This window comes from Prinia subflava, chromosome 5, assembly GCF_021018805.1.
Source record: "Prinia subflava isolate CZ2003 ecotype Zambia chromosome 5, Cam_Psub_1.2, whole genome shotgun sequence".
In the NCBI taxonomy this organism is placed as follows: domain Eukaryota; kingdom Metazoa; phylum Chordata; class Aves; order Passeriformes; family Cisticolidae; genus Prinia; species Prinia subflava.
Genome location: NC_086251.1, coordinates 30969730 through 30988876, shown reverse-complemented (window position 1 = coordinate 30988876; position 19147 = coordinate 30969730). Strand labels below are relative to the sequence as shown.

General features: G+C 36.0%; 1 protein-coding gene across 8 annotated transcripts in view; it reads left to right on the top strand.

Annotated features, from left to right (window-relative positions):
- The window catches only part of GPHN (gephyrin), a 274022-nt gene that overhangs the window by 204855 nt on the left and 50020 nt on the right, over window positions 1-19147 (top strand). The gene's annotated exons all lie outside the window — the stretch shown is intronic.

The window sequence follows — 19147 nt, the reverse complement described above, 5'->3', positions numbered from 1 at the left end:
GCACTTCAGTACACCTTTGATTTCATCATTACAAGAAAATGAAACAGGTACATTGAGAGTCTAAACATGTATGAATAAGAAATAAAGAATTTGAAGTAAGATTAGGAGATTAAGGGAAATTGTGTATGTGTGGTTTTGAGCATAGGAAGAAAAAAATATAATAACTGGTATCCTATTGAGGGGAGTATTATCATTTGCTTCTATAGAACTGGAACTGTGAAAAAGAAAATACAATATTATTTAAAGTTATTAAATTCTAATTAGAATAAGACTGAAGTTAAATTGTTCCATTATTAGTGAAAATATGGATAATTAAATTACAGAATACTTTAACAAGGAAAGTGATAGCATTCTACTTAGAGTAGTTGACTAAGGGAAGATTGAAGTGCACAAATGCCTAGCATGCCCCTTGTACGTTGGTTGAGGAGTAGACAGTGTGAACCAAGTTCTTCAGATTTTTGTGGAGTCTAGTTCCAAACTTTCTGGTCATTGTTCTTTCTGTGTATCTGGTTGCTGATATGGAAAAATCTGATGCTGTGGTGATTCTTGCTAATCAGGCATTCTTTGGATCCTCACCTGCAAAACCGGGGCTGATGTTTTTTCCATGCTGTTGAAAGACAAACCACAGGAACAATGGCTGGGCATTACTTACGAAAATCTTGATTAGAGCCTCATCCAAAAGTCTTAGGTGAATAGCTGCACCCCTGTTCTGTGCAAAAGCACAGCTTGCCTTTCTTAGAAAGATTTCAAAACTGTATTTCTAGAAACAGTTTTTGGTTTGTCAGAAGAAGATCTTTATTTTTTTTTCTATAATTGTAAAATAGTCTCTTTAAGAACAACAGTTGACTTCTTAAATCTGTGTTTTTCAGTCTTGCTATTAGTCTGAAGGAATCTTCTATTTTTGTCGTCATCCTTCTGCAGCTCATCTCAGTTTAAGAAAACATTTCATCAGTTGAAGAAAATGCTGAGTGTGTGTGAATATTTAAGATGACATGAAGTGATTCAAATTTCCTTAGTAACGTTATCTTGAAGAGCAAATGAAAAACAGAATGCCAGAAAGGAGGAAAGATATTTTTGCAATTTTAAAACTTTCCAAGAAAGAGAAGAAAAAAAAAAAGTTGTATATTTAATGGAGACATAAATTAGTACAGACCAATGTGACTAGAAATTTCCTGGAAGTGATATTTTATATTTCAATGAAAAAATATGAAATACATATTTGAAACTGAAAAATATTCTTGAAAGACTTCTTATGAATACTAAGTTCTCTGTTCAGCCCATCATATACCTAAGTCAGCAAGTGGTCACTAATAACCTGTGTGGAAGTCCTTGCTGGATTCATCTTTACCACAAATATATCCAAACTGCTACAGTTTGTTAAGTCTAAAGAAGTTTTGCTCAGGCTTCTGATAATTCATTTTTTCATCCCAAGAAAAAAAATCAAGACATGATTTTTAGTACATTTATAAGAACCTTTTTTTTCTACATTTCATTTATTAGGCTGCTTTTACTCCTTCTTCAGACAGTGAAACATGAAGTATTTTCACCCAAAGAAAGGATTTTTCTATAAATTACTGGCGAGTCCTTTTATAACACTTGAATTTTATGTGAGTAATTAATAGTTTAGAATAATGGCCATCATGTATAAACAAAATGTGTCTTAAGCAGTCAGTAAAACTGTAGGTTACCAATTAACTTGTGTTAACTTGCACTGAAAGCTCTTGACCATGGACAAGAGTCACTCAAGAATCCCACACGTTACATTGCTTAGGGGCATAATCTGCAGATTTCTACTGACCTATCAGTCATTGAACTTTGCAAGTTATTCTGGTCTTTGGGGCAGTGAGAGTGAGGAAAAAGCTCCCTTGCCAAACTGCTGGTTCTGGGTGTGTTAACGCGTAAAGATACTCAGAGCCTCGTGGATTTTCACTCATAAGATTTTATCCTTTGCAGAGTTAGAATAAAGCTAATACTTCTAAATGAAACAGATCAGTAAAATTTCATCCTAGAATACCTTATTGTCCTAAAGATAATGTTGTCAGATACCTAGAGGACCAAGAATTTATGTTTTGTGTTCAAATTCATCATTAGTTTTAATTATTTTCAAATAGAGTGCATTTTTTTTTCCTTTTAAGAAGCTTCCACCTTAAAAGGCATAATTTTGAAGTTTCTGAAATAGCTGGTCATGGAAACTTTATGAACCCCCTGCCACTATCTCAGTGCTGGAACCACCTATACAGAAAACTTTCTGAGACCCTTACTGTGCCACCATTTCTTTTTTAACAATGTTTTCTTTTCCCCACTGCACAACCAGGCTCGACTCCCTTCGTGCTCATCCACCTATAGTGTTTCTGAGGTATACTTTGCACGTGTTCTCTCACACAGTCGACCTGCTCACCCATCACACTTTGTTTTATTTACTTTTTTTCTTTTTTTCTTTTTTTTTTTTTTTTTGCATTGCACTGTGCACAAGTGGGGAAAAATCAGCTGGGGGGGCAGATTTTGCATGATCAATCTGCAGCCATGTTCAGCGTGATTTTAAAATCACTGTACCAGTCTGGGACCACCATGATGTATAGTCCAGTAGCTAGGCAACTTCTACATAGCATTATGTGCATAAATTATGTGATAAAAACAGCCTTAGTTATCTCTTATATTAAGTAAAAATAACAAATTTACAGATATAAAGGCTGCAAAATGCTTGTTACTCTGATCCATTTTTGGACAGTGAAACTGGAAGTGAAACTCTTTAAAGATTGGCTATCAGGTTATGATTGCTAATTACCTGTCTAGATATAGGTGGGTTTATGACACGTGAAATTCATTATTAATTCCCAAAGCTCTGGCTCGAGTCACTACCTGCCAAAGTGCATGTACCATTTTAAATACTTCTGTATCAGCTTCCTGATGGTCCTCTGTAATGAGGTATGGTTTCATCTTAACGAGAATTGAAAACGAAAGTGCTGTCAGTTGTAATTACAGTGGGGAAGAAAGAAGAAATACCTTAAGATAAACTAGAATTCACAACATCAGGGGATAAAAAAAAGCTTATAAAATACTGTAAAATCAATTACATGGCCTACTGTGTAAAGATTAGGTTTCAGCATATTATTATAATTGATAAATGGATGAGTACCAAAAAGATGGACTTAAGGTTTCCTGCTATATTGAATTAGTCTTGAGCACATACAGTTACTTAAAAGAATCCCTTGAAGGTGACAAAATCCTATAAGAAGTTAACAGTTTGCTCTGTCTCACACTATGGGCCAGGTTCTAGATCTGATCTGAATGTTCTATTCATGAGCAATATAAAAAATGCAAACATAAAGAGCTCACTTACTCAATCACTTTGTCCCTAAGCAGAAAGACCTGTACCTTGCTGATTGTGTGTGTAATTTGTTCTCAAAAGTTTCAGCTTCTCAAGAAATCATTCCTAGCCTTCATTTCCTTATCCTTAGTTTCAGTGTATGAATAGGCAAAAGATGTAGTAGAACAATTCTTAAGAAGAAAGATGTTTACCAGGTTTTCTGTCTCAGATCTGTATAGATCAATATAGAGATACCGGGCTCCACTTGGAGACAAGAAGTTTTAAAAATAATCAAGTATGTGTTCTTAAAAGCACCTGATATGTATTCTGCAGTTCATTGTGCCTCATCACTGTATTATATGAAAGCCTTACTGTTTTTATGATCATCAAAACACCAATATGGAATAACTAAGTTATACTATACTCACATGCATACAAAGCCACTTCTTTCTAAGCTAATGCCAGAACAAGAAATTAAGTTTAGTGCTCATGTGTGCAAGACAGAAGCCATCCTCACTCTGTTCTTCTGACTATCTATATGAAATGACGAAAAAGGAGTGCATCCACAGGCATTTCATAGTTCATATCAGCAAAATGATGAACATGCTCTTACAGATGATAAAGTCAGTAAGTCACTTTGTCCTGAGGTAACTTTATGATGCTGAATTTTATCCCCCTTTGTCTGTTTGGCCCAGAAATAAGTTTTGCACTTTTGGGACCGGTTCAGAGAGCAAAGTGAGGGGGGAAGAAGCACAGTTTTTTCTCCCAAACAGATGGGGGAAGGGCCGCTGAATTTTGCCCTTTAGGAAACATCCCTTTGGAAGTTCCTTTCCAAATTTGTCCCAAATCAGGACACACTTTCAGGGAAATTAGAGTCTTCTTCCTTTGCCTGCAACTTCAGCCATTTGTCCTTCACTTGATGGAGGGATCACTGTCTTCAGAAGAAACACAAACCAACGTAGTTCAGCTGCTGACTGGTCAGCATGTATGGGTCTCCTGCTTGATCAGATTCCAAAAACTTTTTTGCCTTCTCCAAAACTATCACTGCTTTGCAATTTCTGCTAAGAATCTGCTGTCTGAAGTATCAAGGTGGCACTGCAAGACTACAAGCAATTCATCCTTTATACTCTGTCCTATGGAAGATCTTCATATCTAAACTGCAAATAGCCTGGATGTCTGCTGAACCAGGTCTTGTGATGCAGTAGCTGATCAGAATTTCATGCTCACAAAACACACAGTACAAGATATAAAAAGCACAAGGTATAAAAAAACATGGATTCGTTATTCTCTGGTGGCAGACTACCACCCTGTGTGTTTTTCAGCAGAACATTCGAGCCACTGACAGATACAAAGGAATAAATCAATTGAAACTGAAGTTGTCTGTGGCAGTTGTAACTATTTGAAGAGGCAGGAAGAGATTGGAGGTTCTCTGGGGTCCGTAAAGGATTTGTAATCTAGTTTCTATCTTTTAAAAGGCTCTTCATTCAAAAATACAGCTTAATGTGAGGATGCCTGTCAAAAAAATGCTCATCATCTGTTATTTTGGAAAATGGGAAAGGCTGCCATGAGTAAACAACATCTTGACTTCTAAATTATAAGACAGAAGATCTCCCAAGTATTGTTAAATCAACTCCAGAAGTCTGTCAGTAATTTTGATCGTGGGAAGAAAATTAGTAATGGTGTGTTACATGATGTCTCATACCCAGGGGGGAAAAAGAACCACACTTCTGATATTATCTTAGGCTTGGGTTTTGTGTCCACACATATTTCTGTGGTTCTTACTCCAAAAAAAAAATTTTCTTAAGTTAATTCTTAAATTACTAAGTTTAGAGCTTCCTAATGTCCTGCATCTGAGTCATCATCAGATAGCTTTGGACCTTCAGAGGATATCTGGAACAAAATGGCAAGAGAAATGGAATCAGTGTTGAGATTTCAACTGAACCTGCCTTCTGACAAAGGTACAATAAAAGATGAAGGAGATAACCTCATATAAATAATTTCAGAAATCTCGTTTTAGGAAATAGATGTATTAGATTCATAGTAAAATTTTGTCACAATTTTAATTTTTGAGAAAAGGTCTGGAATTGGTTTAACTGGCACTTGTAGAACTCAAATTGTCAAAAAGGAAAGTTGGTCTACTATCAGAGATTTCCTGTCACATAGAAGGTCTTAGATTGAAGAAGTAAAAGATCTTCCAGCAGAAGACAAATAGGACCTGTGTATTCTGCATTGTGAAGAATTTGAGGTGGAATTTGCTGCCTCTTTTTTTCATAGAAAATATCCTTATAAAGGCTATTTTGCATCTCAGAGTCCAATAATTAGAAAAAGTTTCTTTTCACCTGTTCCTTTTTATTGTCATCAGTAGCATGAGTGGAGCTGCAAATGTGGTGAGCTGATGGGCAGAAAGATTTTAGAAACTTCTAGTTACTTTTAGGTACAGAGAAGTTTGTTGAGTTGCATTATAGTATAGGAGTATTATACACCCTCTTAGCCCCAGTCAGCCTCTTAACAATTCCACTTGTCTGTAATGAGGTCTTGTCTTTAGTTCAATTCCATGAAATTAAAGTGAGTTTCTTTAAAAAGAGATTTAAAAAGAGATTTCCTTGTATCAAGAGAAAGAAAACTTTAATTCTCTAAAATGGCATGATGATAAAATAAAAGTTTATATTCTCTTTAAATCTCACAGTGTGCAATAAAGGTTTCACCATTGATGAAAACCAGTTAGCTTCATGGCTGTAATTTTTGTGGATGTTAGCAGGACTACTAAAATGGTTTGTCTAAAAGTTAAATTATTAATTAGGACTTATAATGACTTAACAGATGTGCAGTATAGTATGTGTAGAACAGATACGTACTTATTATTCAGTTGTCACAAAACAGTTTTGTGTGTTATTTTTAAATAGTAGTAGTTCACTTAAGATATTAAATCAAGTCAGCTTCACCTAAATTTTTAGAACTACTCTGACATCAGCTTGTATCCTAAAAATATCATTCGCAATGTAAATTGAACAGATTATTCAATGAAGGTCCATAGTCTCCTAATTTACAAAATTACATTTAGGTAGTGTTGTGCAGTGGCACCATTTTTCATTCTCATTTGTATCTCAAGCTTTCTATTGGCAGCATCAGTTTCTCCTTCCCTCTCTCTCCGTCCTCTGGCTTTGCATGCGCTGTGTGTTTGGCTAAAAGCGTAATGAAGGAAACCTCTTCTGCTTGTTGGAGGGATAGTAGCAACAAAATGTTTATTGCAATGCTACTCCCTGCTTCCCCAAAATTAAAGTTTTTAAAGAGGAGGACACCCAGGTCCATAGCTTGTGATGTATTTTATTTAGCCTCTTTGAGTGGTTAGAACATGATGTCCTTTATTGTGAAAGATCTGCAAAATACTGTGTTAGTTCTCTTTTCCACAAAGAATGTTATTTCCATAAAGACAGGTTTGGAAAATGTATTGGCTGCATACTGATTGATGGGATTTAATTTTATACTTAGCATGGTTAGTAACACAGCAGAGACCTGTATTATCTTATTGAGAGTACCAGTACAGGGAATTAAGAAGCAGTATTCAGAGAACAAGAGGAAATACCATTTCCTGCAATAGGTAGTTGACTTCCGATGACCATTCAGAGACTGCATGAAGATTTTTAAGTGCTGTGACTTAAAGTATTTTATATAGTATACATTACAAAATGTTGTAAATAACTGAATCTTGTTTTTCAGAATTAAAAGGGTCCTCCTTGTGCTTAGACTAGTTTGAATAGTGCCAAAAGACCAGGAACTGCAACTCTGGCTTTTAGATGTTTACCACCAGGATAGAACCTAATTCAGTTTTAGATACAGGATGCTAGGTTCCCTGTTGATACCTGTTTTAAATCTGCTTTACATAGCCCAAACTGAGTAAATGTAAGGAGATCCCCTGTTCTTTTCTCTGATTTCATGTAGAAGTCCAGTAGATAGAGAACTTTGTTCATTACATCTGACATAGAAAAATATACTGAGCCATTGAACAGAAATTTCTACATTAAATTCAGATTCCCTATCTTGTTGCCTTATGAATGCTATATACTTTGTAGAGGTGCTCTTTCAAATTTGAAATAATGTTTTTCCAGTAAATAAATAAACACAACAGAGCCAATAAAAATCCAGTAATCATTTGGAGGTTGTCCAACTATGTTGGCACAATCTACTTCCGGTTTTCTGTTGTTTTGATTTTGTTTTTTGCAGTTGCAAATAGAACAATGAGTTTTTAAATAAAATTAGAATGTACAGATATTTCTCTTTGTAACATGAGCAAGAACTCAGAGCTTTCTATTTGGCAACTGCAATTTAAAGGATTGCATTTTGATTTGCTAATAGTAGCACCTTACTCTACACTTAAAAAAACTAATTAATTAAAATTCTTATTTTAGAGAAACATGGTTTCCTCAGTGCACATTGAAATGGAAACATTTGTGACAAAGCAGTGATCTTGCTTATTCATAGGAAATAGTTTTGCTAGGGCTATCTTCATTCATGGTATTAGGATTTGTTTAGGGTTAGGATTACAAAACATCTCCAGCATTCTCTCTGTCATATGAGAATACAGTATGGCTAAATTTCAAAAGCATCAGGAAGGACAGTGTGTTATTGCAATAATCTGATCAAAGTATACATTAATAATTTTAAATAATGACACCTTAGATTTTTTTTAATTCTCTGAAAAATGTTGCTATATTTGTACTTTAAATACTGTTTATCTTTATTCACGCATTGCTGAATCTCAAATTAAATTCATTATTAGTTCATACATTCAAAATAGAAGCAAAATGCTACTTAAACCTACAGCTTCTTTGTGCATGGTACTTAACTTTTGACTTCTGCCAATTGAAATTTTCCCATCATATTAACATTTTGCCCTTTCATTCTGTCCTAATAAGTTCAATTTAAGCACTAAGTTAATTTTTTTAAAAAAACTATTTAACTTTTGAGAGAGTGGTAAAAGATGGGGCCTTGAACAGCATCTCATTTAATGTTACAGATTTTGATTAAAACCTTATCTATTCAACTTAAAAAAATTGTAATACTTTTTTATTGATTTTTATTATGGTAAATTGTTTTCAAGGTCTGCATTTATCAGAGAAAGAGCAAATAAATAGTTTCTATCATTCCGTGTCTAGACTTTAAAATTCCCAACTTTTTGTTTCAAGACAAATCTTTATCTTTCAATTTTTAATTACTCTTACTCCTTGCTTCTTGTACCAAAAAACAGGAAGACATTTCACCTTGCCTTATGGTAGAGATGGTCAATCCTGTATGAAACAAATTAGATCAAGCCGAAGAGCCATCAGTGTCATTTTCATTTTGTTTGATTATAGCATAGACTCCTTTGCATTTTCCAAAGTCAGTCTTGCCATTATTTCACTGTAAATACATCCATTTAAGCAAAGGGGTTTTTTCCAGTTTTTCTGTGTACCGTACCTTTGACTGTATGGCAATAAAATTGGCTTGATTAGATATAACTGTGAGAGAGTTTTTCTAGACAACCACTGTTTTTTTTTTTAATTCAGTGTTATGCTGCTCACCAGCATACAGTGTTTAGAATTTATTTTCTTACTACTTAAATCAGCTTGTTTGGGAAGCCAGACATTATTTTGCATTGTGTTACACTAGTAATAACACTTAGTGTAACTGTTACCTAGCTCCAGCTCCCAAAGGAATGTGTGAAGAGTCAGCTTTAGTAATAGAATCTCTAAAAAAATCAGTCTAAAGTCTGAAATAGCAATGAATTAAAGCTTCTACTGCTTGTAAAGCTTTTGGAGTAATCACTGATGTAAAATGCTGTGCATGTGATTTAATTGACACGTATCTCTAGTGGGCAGTCTGTTTAAATACATGGAATTCAAATTGGATATTCACAACAGTGTCAGTATCAGTATTACACAGCTCAAATGTCAGTGGGTTCCTGTGGGTGCTCCTGGTTATCTTCCTGTTTTTCTCATTTTTCAAATGCTACTTTTAACACGGAAGCAACTTTTTTGCTAAGCATTATTGCCATAAAGGGTTTTTTTTAATGAACTGGAGGGCAGAATAAATGTCTTTATTCACAGTATTTTCTATTTCCCTTTCTCATCTTTGAGTTTCCAAAATTCAGTGCTGCTACAAGCCCAGTCAAATTAGTATTGTGTTCACAGCCTAACTGCTGTGGAGAGCCTGGTGATTGCTGTTGTGCTTGAACCTTGCAATCCAGACTACCAAATTCAAGACAACACTAAAGGAATCTTATCCTGTTGAGTCTTTGAGGCTCAAAGCAAAATCTGAAATGTCAATCCTCTTTCTTCATTTCCATTTCTGGTTATTTTCAAAAATAATTTCTAACTTGGGTTTAACAATACTTTTTAGTGCAACATTTGTTCCATTCCAACCTCTCCTTTCTATAGCTTATGAGCACTCTGAAATCTTCATGTTATTCATCCATGACAATTCTGATTTCACTTTAAGGATTCTCCTCAGAGCACTGTAGTCTGTGTTTCTGTCTCAGCTCAAAGACGGAAATCTAGCTCTTCATACACTAAGTTCACTGTCTGATGTTTACTGCTCGGATGGATGCATGAAATGAAGATTTATTTTTTTTACAGTTGTTGCTCCCTAGTTTGAATCTTCAACGTTAAAGAGCTTTATTTTTTTTAATGCTTTAAGTGTACAAGTCTGAGGTTTTGACCGAGTATTGTATACATGAGCAACTATAGTACACACCAGATGTAAGATTATTGTTACCTGTGTTTATTAGTTTGGACTCTTGTACTTGAAGCCCTTCAAATTTAGTTTTCCTAGCTCAAATAAAAATACTAAGCTTAACTAAAATCAACTTCTTTGAAGGTATGCTAGTGCAGAAATTATGATCATGCTACGTGGGGAAACGTTTTGTTCCTGCTCATATAGTTTAAAAAGTAGTCCAAACATTCACTTTAGAATGATAATTATAAGAATCTCTAACAAAAATTTCTGATAAACACCAACAAGAAAAAGGTGAAATTTAACTTCAAAAATGCTTTAAAAACTAAAAGAAATTGGGTGGTGGCTTTTGCTGACTCTTTGGGCCTGAAGGTTCACTGTGCATTTGATTGGTGGCTTTTGAAGCCACAAAGTTCCAGAACAGAGTTTGTAAGTTTTGATTGTTTTGTTTACATGTGTTCATGTTCCTTTAACACAGAAATACAAGGAATGTTACCTGTGTGGTTGGCTTCCAGGAAGATCGGATTGTAAGCATGAAATAGGAATTGAAAGCTTTGTTAGCCTGTCGTTTGAGTCAGACCCATTCAAACTTCAGAGGAGAGATGCTTTTTCACTCCACAGACTTTGGACCAAGGGAATGGAGGCCATAGGCCTAGAAGCAGATAGGAGCAGAAGCAGTAATGCTAAAAATTCCAAACATTGGCCTCTGCCAATTCCCTACCAATATTTATTCAGATATTGACAATCACTAGATATTAAGAAAACTGAATTGTGTTTCCCAGGAGTAGGAGGTGTGGTGAATGGCAGCTCCATCTCTGCTGCTTCTGGAACAGAAAGCCTGGTTCTGTAGCAGGAAGACATGAATGGGAGCCAAGGAAGCCTCTGTCAATTTCTGTCTCCACATTAGAGCTGACTTAATTTTTCTTGCTGGAAAAACTTCTTGCACCCCTTTCAGGAGTACTCATTTTCTGTTTGTCCCTCTTGAGACACATATTGTGTGATTTTCACATCATGCCACCACTGGCAGTGTGCACTCCCAGCCCAGAGAGACAAACGTGTCCTGGGCTGCATCCAAGCCCCGTGGGCAGCAGGGCCAGGGAGGGGATTCTGCCCCTCTGCCCTGCTGAGACCCCACCTGCAGGGCTGCACCCAGCTCTGGGTGCCAGCACAGCAAGGACAGGGACCTGCTGCAGGGACTCCAGAGGAGGGCCATGAGATCATTCCAGGGCTGGAGCAGCTGTCCTGTGAAGAGAGGCCAAAAGAGTTGGGGCGGTTCAGCCTGGAGAACAGAGGGCTCCAGAAAGACCTTTGCAGCCTTGCAGTACCTGAAGGGAGCTACAAGAGAGCTGGAAAGAAAGGGCATGTAGTGATAGGATGACGGAAAATGGCTTTAAGCTGAAAGAGGGCAGGTCTTCTTCATTAGATGTTAAGGGTAATGAGGCGCTGGAACAAGTTGCCCAGAAAAGTTGCCCCATCCCTAGAAGTGTTCAAAGCAGGATGGAGCTCTGGGCAACCTGGTCCACTGGAAGGTGTCTCTGCCCATGGCAGGGGATTGGAACTGGATTACCTTTGAGGTCCTTTCCAATGCAAACTATTCTGTCATTCTATACTGGGCATTCCAAATGCAGCTGAAATAAATGGCAACTGAGGATCTAATCGCTGCAATTTGACTGTAGGCACGTCAGGTTAAGTTTAGTTTAGATGTCTCTGGGTGTCAGTTTCCCATTTCTAAAATCAAGTCATCCCTCTGCTTCACCGAGATTTTGCAAAAATAAATTCCTTCATGTGTTTACAAGGTTTTGTTTAGTAGAACCAGGCCAAACAGAGACATCTATAAAGAAATAAATAATTACCCATTTAGCAGACAGTTTGAATAATGTTTTGTAAGTAAAATATGAAAATAGCCTTTGAGCAGGGAGATAAAAATGAAGTAGCCTTACCTTGTATTATGCAGAAACCCTGCTGAAAATAATTATGATGAAATTGCAATGCCTTTGTGTCAAAAGAAAAATGAGTTGCCCACATAACATTGATCTGTTCTAAATGTTGTTTCACTTGCCAATTTTACTTGACTACCTTGGAATAAAAAAAAATTATTTTAAAATTTTACTTTTAGGGCCATGCAATTCAATAAAATTAATTCCCTTTTTTTTTTTTTGCAATCATGTAGATATTTCACTGTTTTAATGCAGCATTGAAATTGGCTGTTGCTGGATAAAGAGATAAAAACGTGAAAAAAGTTGAAATTTCACTGAAAGGCAAAATACTTGTAATAGAAATGAAGCTTTTTTAAATGCCAACCATACTAGTCAAGGGTTAGAGAGTAATTTATGGTGTGTTTGGAGACAAGAATTTCTATACATCACTCATGTATCTGATGGAAAACAGCTTAAAAAGTTGGTTAATCTGGGGCAAGGGGTTCAAAAAGTCCTAATGCTGGTCAGATAGGATATAACTCAGACATCTAATGCATAGTCATAAGGCGAAGGGGTTGGTTACTCAAATTGCCAGGGTGTGAAATTATATGAAAATGGGCAAGTAAATACCCTTTCTGTGGCAAACAACAAGAATAACAGGAATTTTTTGCCCTTGTACCAGTTAGGAAATGCAGCATATTCTCTCTGCCTTTGTTTACACTATCTGCTTCTCAAACTGGAGACTATTTCCAGGGCATTTGGAGAATGTTCAAGATTTTCTTTCAAACAAATAAAAGATCTTGTTCACAGTTAGTAACACAAGTAGTAGAAGGTTTTGTTTTTTCAAGTTCAGTGTTTCTAGAGATGTTTTGTGCCTTACAAATCCCACTTGAATTTTGATATCATGGGTTAGAAATACCTGTTGGAGTTTTTGCACAAATTTGGCAATAATGTTTATGACTTGATTTAATATGGGCTTTAACTTTATACAAGATACCTGATCGCTTTGTATCTGGGTATTATAATTAATGCAGCTTCTCTGAACAAAAAGCAGTATGATCTTGAATAAGCTCTGAACCGCCCCTAAAATATCACCGAAACGTGCCATCTTTGCAGTGTCACTCATACAGCTTATCTGTATGCTGTACCCCCACTAAGAACACAAAATGCAGTTCATTTTTTTTCATACAAAGGCAAACATTTCATTAAAACTACTCTGAAGAGAAGAAATCCCTATTTGCTTCTTTTACTTCTCATCTATGACACCTATACTGCCAGTCGGTAGTAGCCAGTTGGCTTTCCTGGTAGCTTACAGTGGTTTGCTATTTTGTCTCCTTTTTTGTATATCACAGTTCTTCCTGTTTTCTCGTTGTGAGGTGTTCAGCTTGCAGTTTTAGTTGGCGTGTAAGATTTCTTTGAATTGTCTTCTAGGATAAAGAAATGTGTGGATTTTACCTCTCCAGGACAATGTCAATTTCTGTTGAGAGGTGACTAATCTGAGAAAACTGCCCTTTGCCTTTTCATTCCGTATTGTTTGAATTATTGGATAATACCTGGGTTTTAATACTGCTCCTGTAAAAGGAACCACTTCAGCCCTTATGTTTCTATGGTGTATTCATCAATCCACTTCCACTGTCCTGTTTGAATAGTAGTTAGGATGAACCATAAACTGACCATAGAATTCCATATGTGTGTTCATAGTCTACTGGGAAACAATTATCGAAATTCAATAAATCTGTATGTAAAGTGTAGGTGACTAGAAAAAAACTCAGAAAAGAGCTCAGTTATATATGGATGAAGACAGTGACATATTCAAGATTTAAAATTGACTTTTGTTCTATGTCCAGTCTACCAAGCATAACACTTAATAAGTTGTAAAAATCTGCTCCTAAAATGATTTTGGCTTCAAATAGTTTTGTGTTTATTTCTTCACACTGACTCCAAATTAATGATTTCTTGTGTGCAATACCACATTATTTATTATTCCTATTTAAATTTTGGTGAGCTGAATCCCACCATCAGTAGTGCTTGTTTTAAAAATTGTATTATTGAGTAATGTCTGCTGCTATCAAATTCCTTGTGCTCACTTTTCTTTCCATTTCAGAAGTGGTCTCAGTATAATAAGAAAAAGCTATTCTGTAGTTTTGAACTGATTTTAGTCCAAATTCAGATGGCCATAAAGCATTCTCTTGAGACCTTATGTTTTCAGGTCAGTGTAAAAGTGTTGTTTGAATAAAATTGGTTCCTGAAATTGGAAGATTACACGTTGTAATAGGATTTTTTAATCCTCACATACTTTATTCAATTTTTTGTGAAGTACACAATTCCAGATGCACTTATTTTTTCAAACTAGACAAAAGTCAAGTTAAAAGTCCCTTGCAACCCAGGCCATTCTTGTGAATTTTTTAACAACTTTATATTCCATATTGTTCTTCAGGATCGATTTAACGCAGTTTTTTTAATGAAATCAACGATGTATTACACTGCAATTTTTTATTTGCTCTTAGTTTAACCTTATGGATATTACTTAGAATAACATGCCAAAATCAGTATTATCAGAGCAGCTTGAGACATTGTTATTCATGGTATAATTTTCTCTTATCAGTTTATTTAGAGACACCGAATAGTGTTACACTCCTAGAGGATAGAAGGTATTTTAGGCAGAAGACACTGTGCAAACCCTTACAGTTATAAATCAGATCATATGTGATTTGAAATTTGTTTAAAGCAGGCAGATATTTCAGAGACCATTCAAATGGCATATGCACAGTGTAGATTGCACAGATCTCCAGGCATGAAATTACTAATAAATCACAAGCAGAACAAAAGCAGCAGCAGCATACTTCCCCACATCATGGCAGATACGTTGTCTCCATGAAGCTGCTGAAGTTTTAAGGAAAGTCTGCTTGAGTTATGCACTTTCTCAGCAGCAGTAAGTGCAGTAGGGGCAATACCTCATCCACAGGCCTGCCTGGTGTCCGGGAGAGTGAGAATACAGTTCTGAACTGGTCAGCAGCTGCTGTGCTTTGCTTACCCTGCTTCCTTCATTACAGCTTGGCAAACTCATTCCCTGTGCTGCACCTCAGTCCCGTGTCTGCGTATGTTTGGGTTTCTGCTGGTGGTTCCACATTCTGCATGCTTTCCTCAGAGCGGAGCAATGTGCTTTCCCATAAGAGCTAAAGGTTATGGGCCAGCCTCCTGCAGGCTCTGTGTTCCTGAGAAATGGGCTCTTTCTGTTGGTGGTAACTCATGTTTTGATGTCATTGTTCTGAATTGTTCTTCATGTTGTAATATTGAGCTAAAATGTACTCCCGTAAGAGTTAGCTTTTCATATTGGGCTGGAAACTCTTCATCTTTGTCTAGCAATTTGTTTTATTATAACCAATGGCTTTTAATTGTACCTCCCATAATGAAGAGCTGACTTAATACTGTGTGCTAATCTTGTTATGACTTTAAAAAGGTAAGTAATTTCTCTAACAATTCCTAACAGTCATGGTAGAGTGTTAAAGGGTTTCTCAGTTTTCTTTTTTCATTATTTTTCACATGAATTTTTCTCTTGTAGCATGAACTTTTCTTTGTGTCTTTTTCTATTTTTCTTGAAAAAAAAATTAGACTGATTTTTATTTGCAGCAAAACATATTATGTAAACTTAAATTAATCCAATTTAGTACAGCCACTGATTTTGTTTTTCAGACCAATCATGACAGACAGAAGTTCCTGCAGGACTCTTTCTTTTTACCATTCCCTTTATTTATTTTTGAGTACTTTATTTCACATTCTGTTTACTACTTCAGCCTATGGGAGAAAGCTTACTCTGCATTTCCGCATGATGAAGTTACATTTTCAAGAACATAAAATCCAGTTTGCCTAAAATACAGAGTAATGTGAACTGAATGCTTTGGGTTTGGTTACATTCTGTCTGAACTGTGCAGGGGAATGGTACTGGCTGGTGGCCCAGTGTATCTTCTGCCAAGATAGATTGTGAGCCAAGAGGCCGTAGAATGGACAAACAATAAATCTATAATTTCCTTGTGAAAGAAAAGACAGCCATAGGTTGTTATTTCTCTAACTACCTGTGAATGAGAAGAATAATAGTAAATTCTCCCAATAATAACTCTCCCCAGTCAGTCATGGTACTATATGCAATGTAGCATGGATTCCTCAGTTAACAACAGCTGTGAAAAGAATATAGATTTTTTGTAAATGTCACAAATAACGAAGTAGTAAAACATACAAATAATAAATATTTTAAAAGGCACTTAAAGCACGTGACCCTGTTTATAAAAATCTCCATTGCTGCCAAAACTGTATGTGTTAGGAAACTGGTGGGTTTTATTAAAAATAATTTTACTGGCGTTTTGATTAAAAATAAAATTTAGGATAAGATTGTGCAATTCATATTAAACAGAAGTATTATGTAATACCTAATTTTGATGTCAGTTATGTTAAAACATGGTTTGTATTCTGCAGCTGTGAGCATAGGTTGGGAAACGATCAAGTCTAGCTGATCAAGCCTTTTATTTTATTATCATGGATTCCTCTTCCACAGCTGCTTTTAAAATTTGTGGGAAGCAAATTATTTCTCATACTGCATATGTTGCCCATCAGGTGAGTGATAACATGGAAACTTTAGGCTGGGTGTAAGAGATCAAAAAGTAAATATGAAGTCCTCTGTGTGCACAGAATTAAAAAAATGACCTGTAAGAGGCTGTATGTGAAGCCAGCTGTCTTTTGTTACCATTGTCATTTGGACATTTTAAGAGCAAAACTTTGTCAGCACGTTTTTATATTAGAAGATTTGATCTGCAAATCTCAGCTGCTCTGTTCATTACAAATCTCTTGTTTTTGTCCATACACTAGCTCCACTATAGGTTGGAAGGGCTTAAAGATGAACTGAGGAGGAATAGAGGCTACAACTCGAGAGTAACTATTACTGCTCAAAGGAGCTGTTTTCCATTCGCAAACATTGCTTTGCGCTATGGGTTTGGGCTCCTTCTGTTCCTCCACTTTGTTGAAAGACTCTCTCTTGACTTCCATTTTACTTCTTTAGCACTGTCTTTGTCTGCTAACATTTTTCCTCCTTCTCTAGTAGCTTTTATCTGTGTCCTTTGGATCACATATTTTACTTAGTTTGTTTCAGTAGATTGTGTCAAATGTTTGTGTTTTGTATTTTTGGTTTTTTGCCTTTTTCTTTAGGACTGTGTTATCTCACTGAATTTCATTCCACAGTTGCTGAATCGCTTGGTTATTTTGCAGCAGGTCCATTCCTCATTTTCTCTTTTCATGTTTTTCAGTGAGAAATAAGAGAGCCTCTTCCATTTTAAACAGTAGTCTTACACACATAGGCCCATGTCTCCTTTTGCATACACCATTTTCTGCCTTGCCACATCCATCCTGCTGCTCTCTCCCTCACAAACTGTGCTTCTCTTTCTTTTGTGTTTTCTTTCCTGCCATTATACCACCTTTTTGGTCCAGAATTGTCCTTTGGTAAATTGGAGGTAAATATTTACTTCTTCCAAAGAGAGTTTATTTTATGCCTTTGAAATCTGGTAAAACAACTCTGGGCCAAATTTGGGCATCATATTTTGTTTGCAGTTTTCTTGTATAGTATTTTTGGTGGGAAGGGGAGGGAGGGTCTGGGAGTTTTCTGTTTGTTTTTGTTAAACGAGAGTTTTTTTCAGGGAAGGACACCATAACCCACTCTAAGTTGCAACATTACTTTCCATAAGTTATTCCATTACAATAAGTAGATTGTGTTGCGCTGTAGATTCCAATTTTTTTTATGTGACTATCTATTTGGGGCAAGCTGCTGTGGAACAGAAGAAAGAGGTTTAGAAGCTGGGGCACAGTTTGCTTCAGCCTTAAATGGTTGTTACTTTCTGAAGACAGCTTTTGAGGGGTTGGAGGTTTATCATTCTTCATCAGTTGTTAGATCATACATATTCATTTTCCAGGCAATTTTTCTGTGACTGCAAGTCCCGAGTGAGGTCTGAAAGATGATCTGGATTCACTCCTTTGCTTTTGCAGCAGACAGATGTTCTGCTGGGAAATTACACCCTCAGCATCACCTGTGCTATTCCACTTCTTTCACTACATGTGCACACTTTTACTTTATTAGTATTCTCATTGAGATTTAAAATGCCTTTGCCAATAAAGTAAAAAAGAGAAGGATTCAGTTCTTACTATCTCAGAGGTTTGTCTTCCTGTGAAGTTTACTTTAGCTGGAGTTTTGTCCACAGAAAATGCTTTTAATTTGAGTGCTGCCAGTTCAATCATCTGGCCTGACAGTAGTCCACCTGAAAACCTGCAACTTCAGGGTTATTATATATGCTGCTATCTTTCCAAACCTGAGAAGAATTAACAAGAAGTGATGCTTCCCTACAGATAAAATATAAATTGTGTTGTGTTTACAGGGCTGATACTCTTTAAAAAAGAACAATTCTTTTTTAAATCTGCATGGTAAACAGAATTGTAAATATTCAGTGTTACTACAATATCAGACCAATGTGAATTGTCCAATTTCCCTGTAGTCAGACTAATCTATCTGGAATAGCGCAATGGTAGCTAAGCATCAAGGAAGAGGGTTTATTGAGAAACCATGTCATTCTCACACAGTTACTTTTAAAAGTAGAATTCCACTATAAAATTCATAGTGAGCAGAGCATTTCTTTTAAACAAACAGGAAGAGCAGAGTAAATTTATCAGCTCCATCCAGGAGCCATTTATGCACTTGTGTGTTGCCAATACAGTTGTGAATAATTCTTACTGAACATCTCCAGAATCAACATAATTGAAATGAAATATTTTGAACTCTCAGTACCTGAAAATATCAGCAATAGAATTTAAAATCAGGTCATATACTGTTGTTAGTATTCTGTCTAATCATCAAACAGGACCTAGATTCAGAGCTACTGTAATTACAGCTGTATAAGAAATGTGGATTTTCTGTTGAAAACTGATGCTTAACACATAATTTTAAGCACTGCACTTTGATTTTTCTCTCTTACTGTCCTTAGGCCACCTTGTTTTTTATGGGAGGAGTGTGGAATCAAATTGGTTGTATCAGATTCTGACCATCAGCTACTACCCTTCTGCTTAAATATACTTATCTTATGCCAAATATGTAAGAATGTTGCTGAAAATATGTATAGCCTCTGTCTTAGATCCCAGGAGCTTGCCCATTTTATCTCTGTATTTTGCATTCTTGTTAACTTCT